The sequence below is a fragment of the Pseudorca crassidens genome, chromosome 14, assembly GCF_039906515.1.
Source record: "Pseudorca crassidens isolate mPseCra1 chromosome 14, mPseCra1.hap1, whole genome shotgun sequence".
In the NCBI taxonomy this organism is placed as follows: domain Eukaryota; kingdom Metazoa; phylum Chordata; class Mammalia; order Artiodactyla; family Delphinidae; genus Pseudorca; species Pseudorca crassidens.
Genome location: NC_090309.1, coordinates 32,054,418 through 32,070,450, shown reverse-complemented (window position 1 = coordinate 32,070,450; position 16,033 = coordinate 32,054,418). Strand labels below are relative to the sequence as shown.

General features: G+C 42.6%; 1 long non-coding RNA gene across 25 annotated transcripts in view; it reads right to left on the bottom strand.

The window, feature by feature from the left end:
• The window catches only part of LOC137206133 (uncharacterized), a 116,388-nt gene that overhangs the window by 30,743 nt on the left and 69,612 nt on the right, over positions 1-16,033 (bottom strand). For 24 of the 25 annotated variants that reach the window (XR_010934470.1, XR_010934454.1, XR_010934458.1 and 21 more), the window contains one exon: positions 15,614-15,747. The exons of the other annotated variant lie outside the window; for it this stretch is intronic. This is a non-coding gene — a long non-coding RNA (uncharacterized lncRNA). The remainder of the gene's footprint in view (positions 1-15,613; positions 15,748-16,033) is intronic. 25 annotated transcript variants of the gene reach the window in all.

The window sequence follows — 16,033 nt, the reverse complement described above, 5'->3', positions numbered from 1 at the left end:
TATAGATTATAAATACTAATCCATTGGTTTTTTTTTTTTTAGGCTACATTAGGTCTTTGTTGCTGCGCGCAGGCTTTCTCTAGTTATGGCGAGTGGGGGCTGCTCTTCGTTGTGGTGCACGGGCTTCTCATTGCAATGGCTTCTCTTGTTGCGGAGCACGGGCTCTAGGTGCATGGGCTTCAGTAGTTGCAGCACACAGGCTCAGTAGTCGTGGCGTGCGGGCTTCAGTAGTTGTGGAACATGGGCCCTAGAGTGCACGGGCTTCAGTAGTTGTGGCGCACAGGCTTAGTTGCTCCACAGCATGTAGGATCCTCCCGGACCAGGGCTCGAATCCACATCCCCTGCATTGGCAGGCAGATTCTTAACCACTGTACCACCAGGGAAGTCCCTTAATCCATTGTTTATCACATACATTGCAAAAATTTTCTCTCAGCCTGTTGGTTCTCTTCTAACTTTGTTTATGATGACTTTGCCATACAGAAGTTTCTCATTTTTATGTGACAAAACCAATTACAAACAATTTGGAAAGTACTGCCATGGGAGCAATGCATTCCAAGCTCTGAGCCACACAGCCTCTTCTGCTAGGGGCCACATAGCTGTGCTTAGTAGGTTCCTGTGGTGAAATGGCTGGTTAGGCAATCATTTTCTGAGCTGTTCACGTCTGGTTTTACAGCCAAGGTGGCGGTGTAAATTAATCAAGTTAAGAAGGAGCAAAAGAATTGTGAAGATTTTACTTGCTTGCTCGTTTTCATCTATTTGGAGGCTTCTTTCTTAAATGTTTGGAGTCACGTACTAACAATGTCAAAGAAATCCTGAGCCACTGAAAATCCAAAAACATCTTTATAAACAATAATCTGAGTATTTCCAGACCCTTTCAAATGTGGGCTTTAGGGCACTATTTGCTGTCACTGTGGAGGGAAAAATACATTCCAGACCCCACAGGAACAGAAAGGCTCAAGAGTCAAATGACTCCTAAAGTTTCAAGCAAGAAACCTTTAGAGTTTCCCTTCAGCCTCTCACAGATGATTAGCACTGGCCCCAATCTGATCCTGAACAGTTCAAAAAACCCTGGTGGCCAAATCGGATTTTGCCTGCAAGAGTACTTAGTCCCTGTTGCTGCAAACTGTGCCTACAGGTCCAATACTTTGTGGAGGCCATCCCACTTGGCCAGAACTACCTGCCGCCCCACTACTGAAACTCCACAGTATTTAGGCCAGCTGTGCAGAAGACAGGCCTAAAAGATGGTTCTGGCCTCCTTTCCCCTAGCTGAAACCTGACAGTCCTTAAGGAACTTGGTTTCTAAACAATGAAGGTTCTGCCATAAAATCATCCTTCAGTATCCAGTGGTACCAAAAGGAGAAACAGATGGTCTGTCTCAATGCTGCTTTAACACCATTACGCCTATAACCTTAAAAAAAATCCTTCCTTTGCTGAGGCCTATACCAAGCAACAACGCTCCTCCTCACTTCTGTAAGCTGTTGACCTCCTGGTCATCAAGGACTTGGCCCCTTGATCAGAGTCTGCCTTTCCACTCCAAGTCACACCTTTGCCTGCTCATGGTCTCCTATATCCTCCTATATTTCTACCTCTCCTTGTCTTGTCTTCTACAGTTTCTTCTTCAACTTCATTGAGATTTCCAGCCTCTCGATACCCACCCCCCTCATCGCTTTGCTGCCTATCAGTCCTCTCCTAGATTCACTTCTTTCTCTAGTCAAGTAGACAACCACTCTACTACCAATATCCGAGACTCCCCTTACTCCAGGTCTTCCACTTACCCCACAAAACACAGCTCCTGTTTGAATATGAATGTCCTCTGCTTTAACCCCCAAGTTGCTGAGCACTGCTAAAGCAATCATTTATCATGAGGGCTACTTCCTCTAGAAAGTCACTGTCTCCAATATTAGCTGGGTCTTTAGCACGGCTCAGCTGTCCTCCTCCGTGTCTGCAGATTACAGCCACTGGCACAACAGATTTTAAAAAACATGCCACTGTCCCCACTATCCCACCTGCTCCCAGCAGATGACTTCAATTTCTTCTGCCCAGAGAAAACAAAGCCCAACAGAAAGAAACTGTCTCCTCAAAATACCAAATCCCTCTGCCCCATCACATCCCTCACCCCTATCAAATGAGAGTTAAAAGTGCTCAAGAGGGCTTCCCTGGTGGCGCAGTTGTTGAGAGTCCGCCTGCCGATGCAGGGGACACGGGTTCGTGTCCCAGTCTGGGAAGATCCCACATGCCGCGGAGCGGCTGGGCCCATGAGCCATGTCTGCTGAGCCTGCGTGTCTGGAGCCTGTAAAGTGCTCAAGAGAGTACTAGCAAAAGGTAGGAAAGCAATAAATGGTGATGTGGTGGTGATGCAGTTAAAATCAGCGATGGCTTTGTCCTTTGTTCAGTTCAAGTTTAATCTCTCTACCGATTCTTAGGATACAGTAGACCCTTCTCCCCTGGAGCCTTGCTCAACAATTTTTATTTCTCTTTTCTGTCTTCAACTTCTCCCTCTCTTCTAGCTCTTTCCCCACTGCACAAGGTCATGCTTGGGTCTCAAAAAACAAATAACCCTCCCTAGATCCTGCGTTCCCCCTTCACCAACTCTCCTCTCTTCACAGACAAGCTTCTTGAAAGAGTGGCCTCCCTGATGGGGTCCACACCCTTGCCTCCATCTGCTAGCTGCAGAGATACTATCTAATAAAAGAGAGTGGACTGCTCTTATTTACCAACGGTCTGCTCTTCGGAAAACTGCTCTAGAGATTAGCAAAGAAACACGGTGAAAAGAAATACACTGTGTTGCGATTAATTCAGAACTTTAATAATATAAATGAAAAGAACAGATTTTCCTTTGTATCAACACTACTTCTGACTAAGGTATAAGCAAGATCATTTAAAGTGTTAAGACAAAGAAACGTGTTTTCACAAAATTCTGATTCTCTAGATCCAAAGGTAAAAATCATCTCTCCTCTCTGAGTTCCCACAGCATTAGTCTTATACCTGTCATATCCTATCAGTTTATATCAAATTATCATAAAACTCTCTGCAGTTAATAAATAATTAATAAATGAATGCTTATTATTATAGATTGGATAATTCTAATAATAGATCTACTCAACCAATTAAATCAGGCCCCGTGAAGATCCTCCACTGACATTTTGCTTAGTATTAGGCTTTTTTTACACATTGAATTTCACAAAGTTACATTTCAGTCATTCACATCCTGTAATTTAGGTTTTCACTTATTTAAATGTACCTTAAAAATATCAAATACTAAGGCATTACCATGTCATTTGGTGTTCAGTCTGAAAAGACTAAGGTAGAAGTCAATGAGGCAGGAATTACCCAATCTGAGGGATGTGAGCAGGGCATTCTGGGGGAAGGAGTGCATCTTCCCTGCCTCACCTGAAAAACAGCCCAAGAGACGCTCCTCCAGGAGGGAAGGAGACGCCCTCTCACACCGTCTGCCCCTTCTGCCTCAGCCCCTTCACAAGATCTGAGTGTTCAGTTCCCTGGCACAGGCACGGCTTTGCCATTCCCGGACCTCCCGAAGTGTGTTCATTTCTGAAACAAGGAAGTCTGCCTAGAAAATCTCAAAAGCTTTTCTCTGATACAAATAACTGCACATTATTTAAAGCATGAAAATCAAATTTGATTTTGAAAAGCAGGTTCAGTGCTTAAAGAAACCCAGTGGTAAATCCTTTTGTGGATATGAAGAATCTCCATGTCCTCGTCCCCCAACCACCCTCAATGTAACTGTTAGATCATCTGTATGAAATCAATAATTCTCCTAAAGCAGAACATGGAGATTGGTGTCAGAAGCTTCTTCCAAAGCACTGATTCCTGCCCCCACAGTCCTGCTGAAGAAGCCAGTCTTTAATCCTCACCCAGGCAGAAATACGGGCTTGGAGGACTGTGTAAGGGTAAAAAGCCGGCCAGGAAAGCATGCCAGGAAACACAGGGCAGGGCCAGGTGACAGGCCCCAGTCCCTCTAGAGCCAGTACCAGAACCTCCCAATTTGCTTTACCCTTGTAGAGGGTGTAATTTCCAGCAGTGCTAAAATAAAATCACCAATGGCACACAGCCAAAGGGCAGGGCCAGGCTGGGTAAGCAAAAGCCAGGGATGCGCCTGAGAGACTCCTGATTTAGAATCCAAGCAGTATGGGCAGAAGACCTAAATAGACATTTCTCCAAAGAAGATATACAGACTGCCAACAAACACATGAAAGAATGCTCAACATCATTAATCATTAGAAAAATGCAAATCAAAACTACAATGAGATATCATCTCACACCAGTCAGAATGGCCATCATCAAAAAATCTAGAAACAATAAATGCTGGAGAGGGTGTGGAGAAAAGGGAACCCTCTTGCACTGCTGGTGGGAATGTGAATTGGTTCAGCCACTATGGAGAACAGTATGGAGGTTCCTTAAAAAACTACAAATAGAACTACCATATGACCCAGCAATCCCACTACTGGGCATATACCCTGAGAAAACCGAAATTCAAAAAGAGTCATGTACCAAAATGTTCATTGCAGCTCTATTTACAATAGCCCGGAGATGGAAACAACCTAAGTGCCCATCATCGGATGAATGGATAAAGAAGATGTGGCACATATATACAATGGAATAGTACTCAGCCATAAAAAGAAATGAAATTGAGCTATTTGTAATGAGGTGGATAGACCTAGAGTCTGTCATACACAGTGAAGTAAGTCAGAAAGAAAAAGACAAATACCGTATGCTAACACATATATATGGAATTTAAGAAAAAAAAAAATGTCATGAAGAACCTAGGGGTAAGGCAGGAATAAAGACGCAGACCTCCTAGAGAACGGACTTGAGGTTATGGGGAGGGGGAAGGGTGAGCTGTGACGGGACGAGAGAGAGTCATGGACATATACACACTAACAAACGTAGTAAGGTAGATAGTTAGTGGGAAGCAGCCGCATGGCACAGGGATATTGGCTCGGTGCTTTGTGACAGCCTGGAGGGGTGGGATAGGGAGGGTGGGAGGGAGGGAGATGCAAGAGGGAAGAGATATGGGGACATATGTATATGTATAACTGATTCACTTTGTTATAAAGCAGAAACTAACACACCATTGTAAAGCAATTATACCCCAATAAAGATGTTAAAAAAAAAAAAAAAAAAAGAATCCAAGCAGTGAGGAGCAAAGGCAGTGGACAGCCTCTACAGAGGTCTTATAAAGTAGCTGCCTTCTCTGAGTAAATCCAGGTTGCCAACAGGAAATCTCCTACCTCCATGGGCCTCCTTACTTGCTCCAGAGACTTCCTCAGCAGCCTGACCTTTTTAGGAGGAAAGATCATGAGACTGGGACTCAAGTGACACCAGCATACTGGTTTTGGAAATGTCCCTTCTCTATGGAGTCACCAGCTCACAGAGCAGAAACTTCCCATGGTGTGCCCCCACTTCCTCCCCCTGCCAATACAGAATCTAAGACTTGTCCCCAAACCACCCAGCCAAGCTATAGTGTGAGGCTGTGGAAAGAATGCTTCATACAGTTCAACACGCCTGGGGAGAAAGATTCCTTCAGTCCTTCACTTGTTCACGCGCTCATTCATTCACCCAGTTTCCAAGCACTATTACTGCCCACTGTGCTCCAAGCACTCGGCTGCAAGGATGCCTTGCAAGATTCTTAGCGGACACCAGTCTGGCAATTGCCTAAGAACCTCTTTAAAGTGGACCCTGTTGATTCGAACTTCTGACAGGAAATAACTGCTTTTTGTGTCTATGCTATCAGGATGGGTTAGGTAAATAATTTAATCCCATAAATATGACTGTCAGTTGGAAAACTGCAGTGACTTATGAGACTTCTGGTTTTCTACCCATTAAAGCAGGTCTTCTCATAAAGCACAGCAAGATCCTTTTTGACCCACCTCTTAGAGAAATGGAAATAAAAACAAAAATAAACAAATGGGACCTAATGAAACTTCAAAGCTTTTGCACAGCAAAGGAAACCATAAACAAGACCAAAAGACAACCCTCAGAATGGGAGAAAATATTTGCAAATGAAGCAACTGACAAAGGATTAATCTCCAAAATTTATAAGCAGCTCATGCAGCTCAATAACAAAAAAACAAACAACCCAATCCAAAAATGGGCAGAAGACCTAAATAGACATTTCTCCAAAGAAGATATACAGACTGCCAACAAACACATGAAAGAATGCTCAACATCACTAATCATTAGAGAAATGCAAATCAAAACTACAATGAGATATCATCTCACACCGGTCAGAATGGCCATCATCAAAAAATCTAGAAACAATAAATGCTGGAGAGGGTGTGGAGAAAAGGGAACACTCTTGCACTGCTGGTGGGAATGTGAATTGGTACAGCCACTATGGAGAACAGTATGGAGGTTCCTTAAAAAACTACAAATAGAAATACCATATGACCCAGCAATCCCACTACTGGGCATATACCCTGAGAAAACCATAATTCAAAAGGAGTCATGTACCAAAATGTTCATTGCAGCTCTATTTACAATAGCCCGGAGATAGAAACAACCTAAGTGCCCATCATCGGATGAATGCATAAAGAAGATGTGGCACATATATACAATAGAATATTACTCAGCCATAAAAAGAAACGAAATTCAGCTATTTGTAATGAGGTGAATAGACCTAGAGTCTGTCATACAGAGTGAAGTAAGTCAGAAAGAGAAAGACAAATACTGTATGCTAACACACATATATGGAATTTAAGAAAAAAAAAATGTCATGAAGAACCTAGGGGTAAGACAGGAATAAGACACAGACCTACCAGAGAATGGACTTGAGGATATGGGGAGGGGGAAGGGTAAGCTGTGACAAAGCGAGAGAGAGGCATGGACATATATACACTACCAAACTTAAGGTAGATAGCTAGTGGGAAGCAGCCGCATAGCACAGGGAGATCAGCTCGGTGCTTTATGACTGCCTGGAGGGGTGGGATAGGGAGGGTGGGAGGGAGGGAGACGCAAGAGGGAAGAGATATGGGAACATATGTATATGTATAACTGATTCACTTTGTTATAAAGCAGAAACTAACACACCATTGTAGAGCAATTATACTCCAATAAAGATGTAAAAAAAAAAATAAAAAAAATAAAAAAACAAAAAACAGGTCTTAGGATCTCTACAAGCTAATGCATACACAAGTGAGTTAACCATGTGATTCCAAAAGTAAACAAACCTAATGACTTCACAAAAAAAATCTTTTTTTCATATAATTAATTCAGACAAACCCTTCCTTCATAGGTCTAAGTCAATATGTTTTTATTGTATTGCTCTCAAAAGAATGAAGCCAGAATTCAATAAACCACTAAGTTACAACCCTAACTCTGCTGTAACCAAACTAGACAACCTTACTTAAAACACCTCAAGCTATTTATGAATAGATTAGGACTTTTTTTTTCCTTTTGAATTCTATGGAACATCCAACATTCTCTGGTTAGAGGAATGTCAGGGCCTACAAGGGACAGGGGACAGGGCGGTGACTGTGAGTGACTTGTCTTCCCTGGCTCTCTTCTTCCTCCCACCTCTTAACTGTGGGTACTGCTAGCTCCAGGCTACAGCTTTTGCTCTAGTCTTTCCCTCCTTGGAAAATTCATCTCTAAGACATGGAGAGTAGAGAAGTGAGAAATGGAATTTGAGTCCTGAATACCTTAGTTTGAGTCCTAATTCTCTAACTGAACTTCAGTTCTAGTAAGGAGTAAAGTAATAAAGCATCGTATACAGGATTGTGTTAAATAAGCTGCTGTATATAATGGCCTTTGTAAACGGCAGATTGATTTTAAAATAATGCTGTGGCTGTTGTTTTATTATGATTACTGCCCAATCCTACCTCTCCTCAAGCTCTACTCTCAGGTTCCAACTGAGACCAATGTCACACTCCTCTCCAGAGTCTGCCAAGACTGCCAACAGGAAAGGGAGAACCAAGATATGACCCACCCCTCCTTCAAGAATCTCAAGGGTGTCAAATCTAGAGAGTTCCCACTCCTACCTATTACCACTATTTTTACAGGTAACTTTTTCTCTAAATGGGAATCCCCACCCTAAAGAACATTTCTTTTCAGATATACCTCTAGCCCTTCAAATTCAACTCCAAGAAACAAATTTGTCTCCCCTTCTAGAACAGTGGTTCTCCTTTCCAGTTACCCCATACTTGTCATGACGAGTAATTTTCCAACTTCACAGGGCAAACACTTTGGCATTATCAGTGACTTGTTATTCTTTCTTCTTTATCCTCTTCCTGCCTGACAGACTACCAGACTAGTGGTTTCTTCTATGAAATGTCCTTCAGATTGGTTCTTTTCCTTATAATCCCATTGCCTACCCCAGCTGACACCTTATTTTCATATTACAGGCCTGAACTGCCACTATAGATTCCTAACTGGTTTCCCTAACCTCATTTTTCATTTCATTCATTTCATGCATTCATACCATAAAACCTTCCTACTTTTATCACCACTATTCATTACCTAGCCCATCAAGGTTTAAAAGAAAATTGTCTGGTTTCAGTCCACCTACCACCCTCAAGTCAGAATCTATTTCCTATTTTTCTTAAATAAATAAGTTTATTTATTTATTTAGGCTGCATTAGGTCTTATTTGCTGCGCACGGGCTTTCTCTAGTTGTGGTGAGCGGGGACTATTCTTCATTGTGGTGCACAGGCTTCTCATTGAGGTGGCTTCTCTTGTTGGCGGAGCACGGGCTCTAGGTGCACGGTCTTCAGTAGTTGTGGCACGTAGGCTCAGTAGTTGTGGCTCGCAGGCTCTAGAGCACAGGCTCAGTAGTTGGGGCGCACAGGCTTAGTCGTTCTGAGGCATGTGGGATCTTCCCGAACGAGGGCTCGAACCCTTGTGCCCTACATTGGAAGGTGGATTCTTAACCACTGCACCACCAGAGAAGTCCCCTATTTTTTTAAAGTGGCTTTTCTTTTTCTGAATTAGAAAAGATAATTTCTGTTAACAATGTGTTGTATGATTTTTAAAATATATACACACAGCTATGGCTATATTTATCTCAACTGAAATAGGTTCATATGCTATATATTTTTTCATGTATATACTGTAGCCATCTTTCTGTGATAATAATTATACATTTACTTCATGTACCGCTGTATGGACATACCACTATTTATTTGACCAATCCCCTATCAATGGCTATTTTGATTGCTTTATAAACTCTGTAATAAATATCATCACACATACATCTCTGTACACTTGCCCTTAGGATAAATACCTAGAAGTTGAATTGCTGGTTTAAGAGCATGTGTACTTTAAATCTGTTACATATTGCCAAAACTGAACTTCAGAGAGAATGGATTAATATTTATTCCCAGCAACAGAGTATGAGATCCTGTTTCCTCCAGTCCTCGACAGTAATAAATATTTTCTTCTTTTTAATATTTGTCAATCTAACAGTTGAAAAATGATATTTCATTTCTGTTTGTTTTCTGGATTATAAATAACAGCTTTTTTCTATATGCTTTATTGGCCATATTTAGTTTTCCATGACTTTTCCCTTTTTCTTTTTGTGTTTTTTTCCTATTGATTTGTAAGAGCTTTGTACACATTAGAGATATGTTGAAAACTTTTTTTAACCAGTTGACACCTACTTTTTATTTTGTTTATGGTACTTGTTGTGATTTTTTTTAAGCTAATCCACCACACTTTTTCCTTTATGGTTTCTGCCTTTGGTACCACACTAAAAAAACTATTTTCTAGTACACTTATCACTTTAGTTTTTATGTAAAAATCTTTAACACAACATTGTAAATCAACTATACTCTAATAAAAAATAATTTTAAAAAGTAAAATAAAATGAAAATAATAATAATTTTAAAAATAAAAATATTTATCTAAAATTTATTTTACTAGAAGGTGACAGATTTTCTTTTAAATGGTTAGCCATTTGTCCTAAACAGTATCATCTGCCACTGAAACCTAAGTCTGTTTTGGGTCATTCAAATCTGAGCTCTACTCCCCAACAAGAATTCTTCTTCCCAGTTAGATGAGTTTTTTCATTGCCCACAATAGGTTTTATGTAGGTTGCTGTTTATATTTACATTGTCTCTTACCTTCCCTCCAGAGATCCTTCAAAGCAAAACCATTTCTGGGGTAAGAAGTAGTAAATGCTATTTAAAACAAGAAATACTTCCAGGGCTTCCCTGGTGGCACAGTGGTTGAGAGTCCACCTGCCGTTGCAGGGGACATGGGTTCGTGCCCCAGTCCGGGAAGATCCCACATGCCACAGAGCGGCTGGGCCCGTGAGCCATGGCCGCTGAGCCTGCGCGTCTGGAGCCTGTGCTCCGCAATGGAAGAGGCCACAACAGTGAGAGGCCCGTGTACTGCAAAAAATAAAAAAATAAAATAAAATAAAATAAAACAAGAAATACTTCCAAAAGAGAGAAGATAATATAGAAGAACACATAAGAGGTTCTACAAATCCTTTGTGTGGCTAAGTAGATGAGCTTTTTATTCAGCAGAGCCCTTCAGTGGACCTTGGATATACAGAGGTGAACCTGGGAGGCGAAGTTAGAGTTCAATTGCTTTGCATAATAAAGTAAGAAGTATTTGGAGGCTTAGTGGCAATAGAGTGAGGAAGGTTTGCAAAGGAAAGAAAGATAAGATTGTAAGAGACACCAAGGCCACATATATGGGTGATATTAATGAATCCCTAATGGAAAGGTGGGCAAATTACTTTAAGGGAAAGGGATAGCCAGTATGAGAATTCAAGTTGCTTACTTTGCTGCAATGTAAAATACTCTCCATTACCCAAACTTTAATAAAGTCCGCTACACACAAAAGGCTTTAAGCTGTGAGATATCTGAGTTCTACCATCTGGTTCGATGTGGATGGAAACAGGAACAGCATTCTTGAGACAATAAGACTGTCTATAATCTGAACTAATTTAATGGGAGCAAGAGATCAAAATCAGTGACTATAAATACATGAGCTCCCAAGAAACTGGTGAATTCCGGGTGAAGGAATCAGAGTTTCCACAAGTTGCAGAATGACACCTTGAGCCAAAAGTTTAAGGGAAAAGATGGTTCCAGCTAACTAATGTGTTACACTATGATATTCAATTCTCAGAACCTCTTAAACAGAATCAAACTGCATGAGGTACAACAGTGATGAACAGAAGTAGCTGGTAGAGGAGGTGCTGATCACTCTGCTTGCACAAGAAACAAGCTGAGGATTGTCGCTTCACCATTGCACATGCTCCCAAAGGGGTCTTGCAGTCCCTACCCCACCTAAGGTGTCCTCAGTCGACTCTCACCTCTTCCACGAAGCTTTCTCCCAAGGTTTTAGCCCTCAGATGTTTCCTTTCCAGAATTTCCAGTTTACTTAAAATCTAAACCTCAGATTAACCTTTATTTTTTCTATCTGTTAATTTCTCTGTGGAATTCAACTGTACATGCCATGCAGATGAGAATTACATGAAAGAAAAGGAAAAGAAAAAGAAAAGAAAAGAAACAAGCCACCTACACACATCCTAAACATCTTATATTACACTCAGAGCCTATTACATTCTTGGTGGTGGAACAGTGCAAGACACTGATGCAGAAGCAAGTTTACTAATCAACCTAGATGGTGATGCTCCTGAATCAAGGAACAAAGTGAGAGGAATAAAAACAGGAAGGAATGCAGGAATAGGGAGAAGAGGATGGGCTGATGAAGAACGTAATCTGGCTTAAGACACCCAGGTTATAATATCAATAGTGTATGGTCATCATGAGTCAGGAACTAGAAGAGAGATTTAGGTTGGAGATAGAGATCTGAGAGTTTTTGATAAGCACAGATGACATCACCCAGGGACAGTTTATAGAGGGAGGAGAGAACAGGTCTAAGGAAAGAATCTTAGGAAATGTCTTCATGTAGGGAGCCTGTTAGGAAAGACTAGTTGGGGAAAGTAAGCCTTCTGCAGTTATAGACAAACTAATAATTATAAACACCTATAGAATGAACAAGTAACTGGCTGGCTCTATTTAAGATCTCTAAATGCCCATTTCAAGCCCTCTTTCCACCTTCCTGCAAGTGAACTCACTCACTGATCTTCACAGTTAAAACCATGGTCTTTCAGAGGAAGTGGCAGAAATGGACAATTGTCACAGGCCAAGGCCCCTAAGGTGGGAGGATGCTATTTGCTGATGTTCAGAGAACACCATACCTAAGGGAAAGTTCAACGCTGAGCCTTTCCATCTAGTTTGTTCTATGATTAGCTCAAGCCAACTGAGTTAAGATCAGCCAAACAAAGATCTCACTCATGACAGGAAAGATCCATATACCAGGGTCTCAAAAGGCCTTAGTCAAGAGCCTTAGTGACTTCTATCTGCTTCAAGGGATCTGTTCCTGTCCTGGTTGAGAATGACATTCAGAGGAAGTGATGGCTTCCACTTTGGTTACCCGCTATGCCCTTGGCACTTAGTCACCCACCCTGACAGATTTAAATGGCTGCAAGACTGCCCTTCCCAGACATGGGTTTATCTTCACTGAAGGACTGAAAAAAATTATTATAGTCTGGACTGCCCATGAGCTATAAAAGAAGAGGGATTTCATAGGCAAAGTAGAAAATTTATAATGTCACACCCATTCCATAAAAATGACCTCCATACCACTTGGCACTGATGCCCATATGTAAAATCAAAATCTTGAACCAGCAGTGAGAACTGGGACTAACGTGGAGATGAACAGTCCCAGAGTGGGAGAGATGGGGTGCCCAAAAGTACTAGAGAAATCCTGGAAGAGGTCAAACCTAGGGAAAGAAGCCTCAGAGAAGCCCTCCTTCCTTGGATCCAAAAGCTGATGTATCTGTGGCCATGATGGCATCACCCCATTCACCATTTCCTGTTTCCACTGGAGGAAAGGGGAAGAGGACCTAAACATGGGAGAAAGAATGTAGCAACCCTACCTCCCTCTCCACCTTGGGCTCCACTCCAGATCAGAGCCGGCCTTCTGCAGACACACAGTTAAGTAGTCACACACATGGTGTGATTCCAGCAGAGACATAAACAGCAGGCGCTCAGTGGGCACTTGTTGAATGAGGAGTCCCAGGAGACATTTCCTATCCCCAAAGAATTTTTTTCACTGACTGTCACATTACCTTTACCTGGAATTCCTCCATTTGATGTCCATTCCTTTAGGATAAAGCCTTGTACTTCCCAAAACTGTGCTCCACCAAGCACCATACTCTGTCAGATTTTAACAATTTTCTTCAGCCAGAAAAAAAAAAGGTTTTCTAGTTAAATAAGTCTAGGAAATGTTATATTCTCTATCTCCCTTTTGGAGCTTTATAAATGCATATTAAAAGCTCTTTTTGAGGCAGAGGCAGTTGGAGAGCTAACATGAAATTCAGGACAGGGGCTCAACTAAGCCTAAGAGCCTTGTTCCAGAAGCATAGCTGTACAGACCAGCAAGACAGCCAATCAGCCCAAAGAGAGCAGTAGACAGAGTTCAAGGTGGTCAACACTGGGATATCAGTGCATGGGCAGAACTCTACTTACCAAAGCGTAGCTGTAGGAAAAGTCTCTAGTATCGGAGAAGGGACCTGGCCCAGAAGAGATTGGAAAGCAAAGGTCATAGCCCCTGATAAGGGGCTGACAGCAGGGTTACAGTCCTGGACAGGGCTAGGGGGTCCTTCTCAGGGAAAAGCCAAAAAAAAGGTGAGATGGAGGAGAGGCAGAGACTGGTGGACAGAACTGTCACTCAGGGCACATGCCCAGGAGTTCCTCCCTGCTGGGGGCACTGGCTCCAAAATCCTGGTGATCAGCAGATCCAGCTACATCACTAGATCTTGTGTATGAGGCTAAGGTGGTTGGGAAGAGAGGTAGGGGTGTGGTATATCCAGAAATTTCCAAAGAACTGCGCTGATTCCAGTAAGGAAGGAGGTTCACATTATGTCAAACTTTAGGAGGTGAGGGGTAGAGACCATTCTTCAGGTAGTTCTCTAGGAAAATGTGCTGAAAGAAGTGAGAACCTTAGAGGCCTGAATGAAGCCGAAAGTCTGATCCAAAGAAAATGCTCCAGACTTAGGGTAGAAATGTGGACAAAGTAGAAGTTGAAGCCTGAGGGTAAAGGGCATCCATGAACCCAACTGTGAGGAGCTGGGAAAGGCACTGAGATTTGAGCTGTCTCTGTCAGACTCCCTGAGGGAGGAAAGATGTGAGAATTCAGATCACAAAGGCAGTTTGGGAGCACTGCTAAATGAAAGATGAACAGTCAACCAGTAGCGAATTCAATCCACAAAAGTTGAAGATTGAATCCCAGGTGCTATGCTGGCACCTCTGGCTTAGTTATTTTGGCTCCACAAAGTTAGAGAACAAGAGGGAACTGCACTTTGCATGGATACCCTAAGTGCTTTGTCACTGCTTTGGACAAGGCTTATTTACTTTCTGGTAAAGCCCTATCGCAGCACAGCTCATTGGGAAATCAAGACCAAAAGCTGTCTGTGACCAGCGGCCACTGAGGAAGTACCCTGCCCATGTTGTCATCGGTGGCCTCTTTTGCGCCACCATTTTACATCATTTATGGGAAGCTGCCTCCTGCTTCCTAAGATCTGTGATGGTCTTGTCTGAGGACATCAGAGCAAACCACAGACTCAAAGGTTCTACACTCCTTATTACATTCTGCCTGTCAGCTGTTCTCCAGATAACACCATGACTGCATATCCAGCACACTGGTGGGGAAATCTCTCTACCCAGCATCCCCTCTGGAGTTCAAGAGCCTCCATTCCCCCCACTCTCAGCTCCTTATCTTTCCTCAGGCAAAACTGTGAAGAAAACAAGGTGTTTCTGGGGCTTCCCTGGTGGCGCAGTGGTTGAGAGTCCGCCTGCCGATGCAGGGGACACGGGTTTGTGCCCCGGTCCGGGAAGATCCCACATGCCGTGGAGCGGCTGGGCCTGTGAGCCATGGCCGTTGAGCATGCGCGTCCGGAGCCTGTGCTCCACAACGGGAGAGGCCACAACACTGAGAGGCCTGCGTACCGCAAAAATAAATAAATAAATAAATAAAAACAAAAAAACAAAAAAAAAACAAGGTGTTTCTTTAGGAACCCAACTTCTCTTCTCAGGGCCATTATCTCAATCTCAGTGGTGTCTCCTTCCCGTCACTATGACTGGGGGCACAATGCTTTCTCCTCTCTGTCCCTGCCTTAGTCTAGTTCTCAGAAATCAATCTCATAAACTCATTCATACTTCTACTTACATGACCAAGACGCTTCATAATCAAACCCTTTCCTGGAGTTTCTTCATTTTTAATAGGGTCTCAAAAGACTTAAGGGAAAGAAATTTCACTTGTGGAATTCCAAGCAACAGCAAATAGCTGAGGCAAGTCTTTGAGGGTCAAGACGTATTCTTGGTGCCCCCTGAAATTATACCACTTAACAGACCAGCCCTGTCTCTTCTTATTCCATCACCTGACACCCTTAAGCTGTCTCCTCTGCCAGCCAGAGGCCAGGCTCCCCTGGATCTGGGCCAACACCCACCGCCATCTGGTCTCCCTTGAAAAAGCAAAAGGGAGACATCTCTTGTTTACTCAGTAATAATTCACTGTAATAGCCACATAACAGGTGCCACCACCTCCCAGTTCACGCAGTAAGGCCACACCACACCCTCACCTCTGCCGCCATCATGGCTTATTCCTTGGAACACATCAACAGGTTTTATTTGGATGATATGACAGGGCCTCTTAAACAGTACACCTGAGTTACCAGTGGTGTTTTGATAGTGTGAGTTACACTGCAATGAAGACCTAGAGGTAAAGAACAAAGACTTTTTTTAATCCTCCCCTACAGTCAATTGGTTATCTTTCCCACATATGTTGTTGCACCATATCTACATATAGAACCTAGTACTAGTCTATAAACAGGATGCTCTGGCTAAACACGTCTAAACAAGCAAAACTGTGAGATAAAGAAAGATGGTATCTCCCCATCTTCTCTTCTTTCCCCACCCTCCTTTCTTACATCTTGTCAGAGACAGAAGAGCTCTATAAAAACCGCATGGGCTTTGGAATTGGACAGACCTGAGGAGAAATA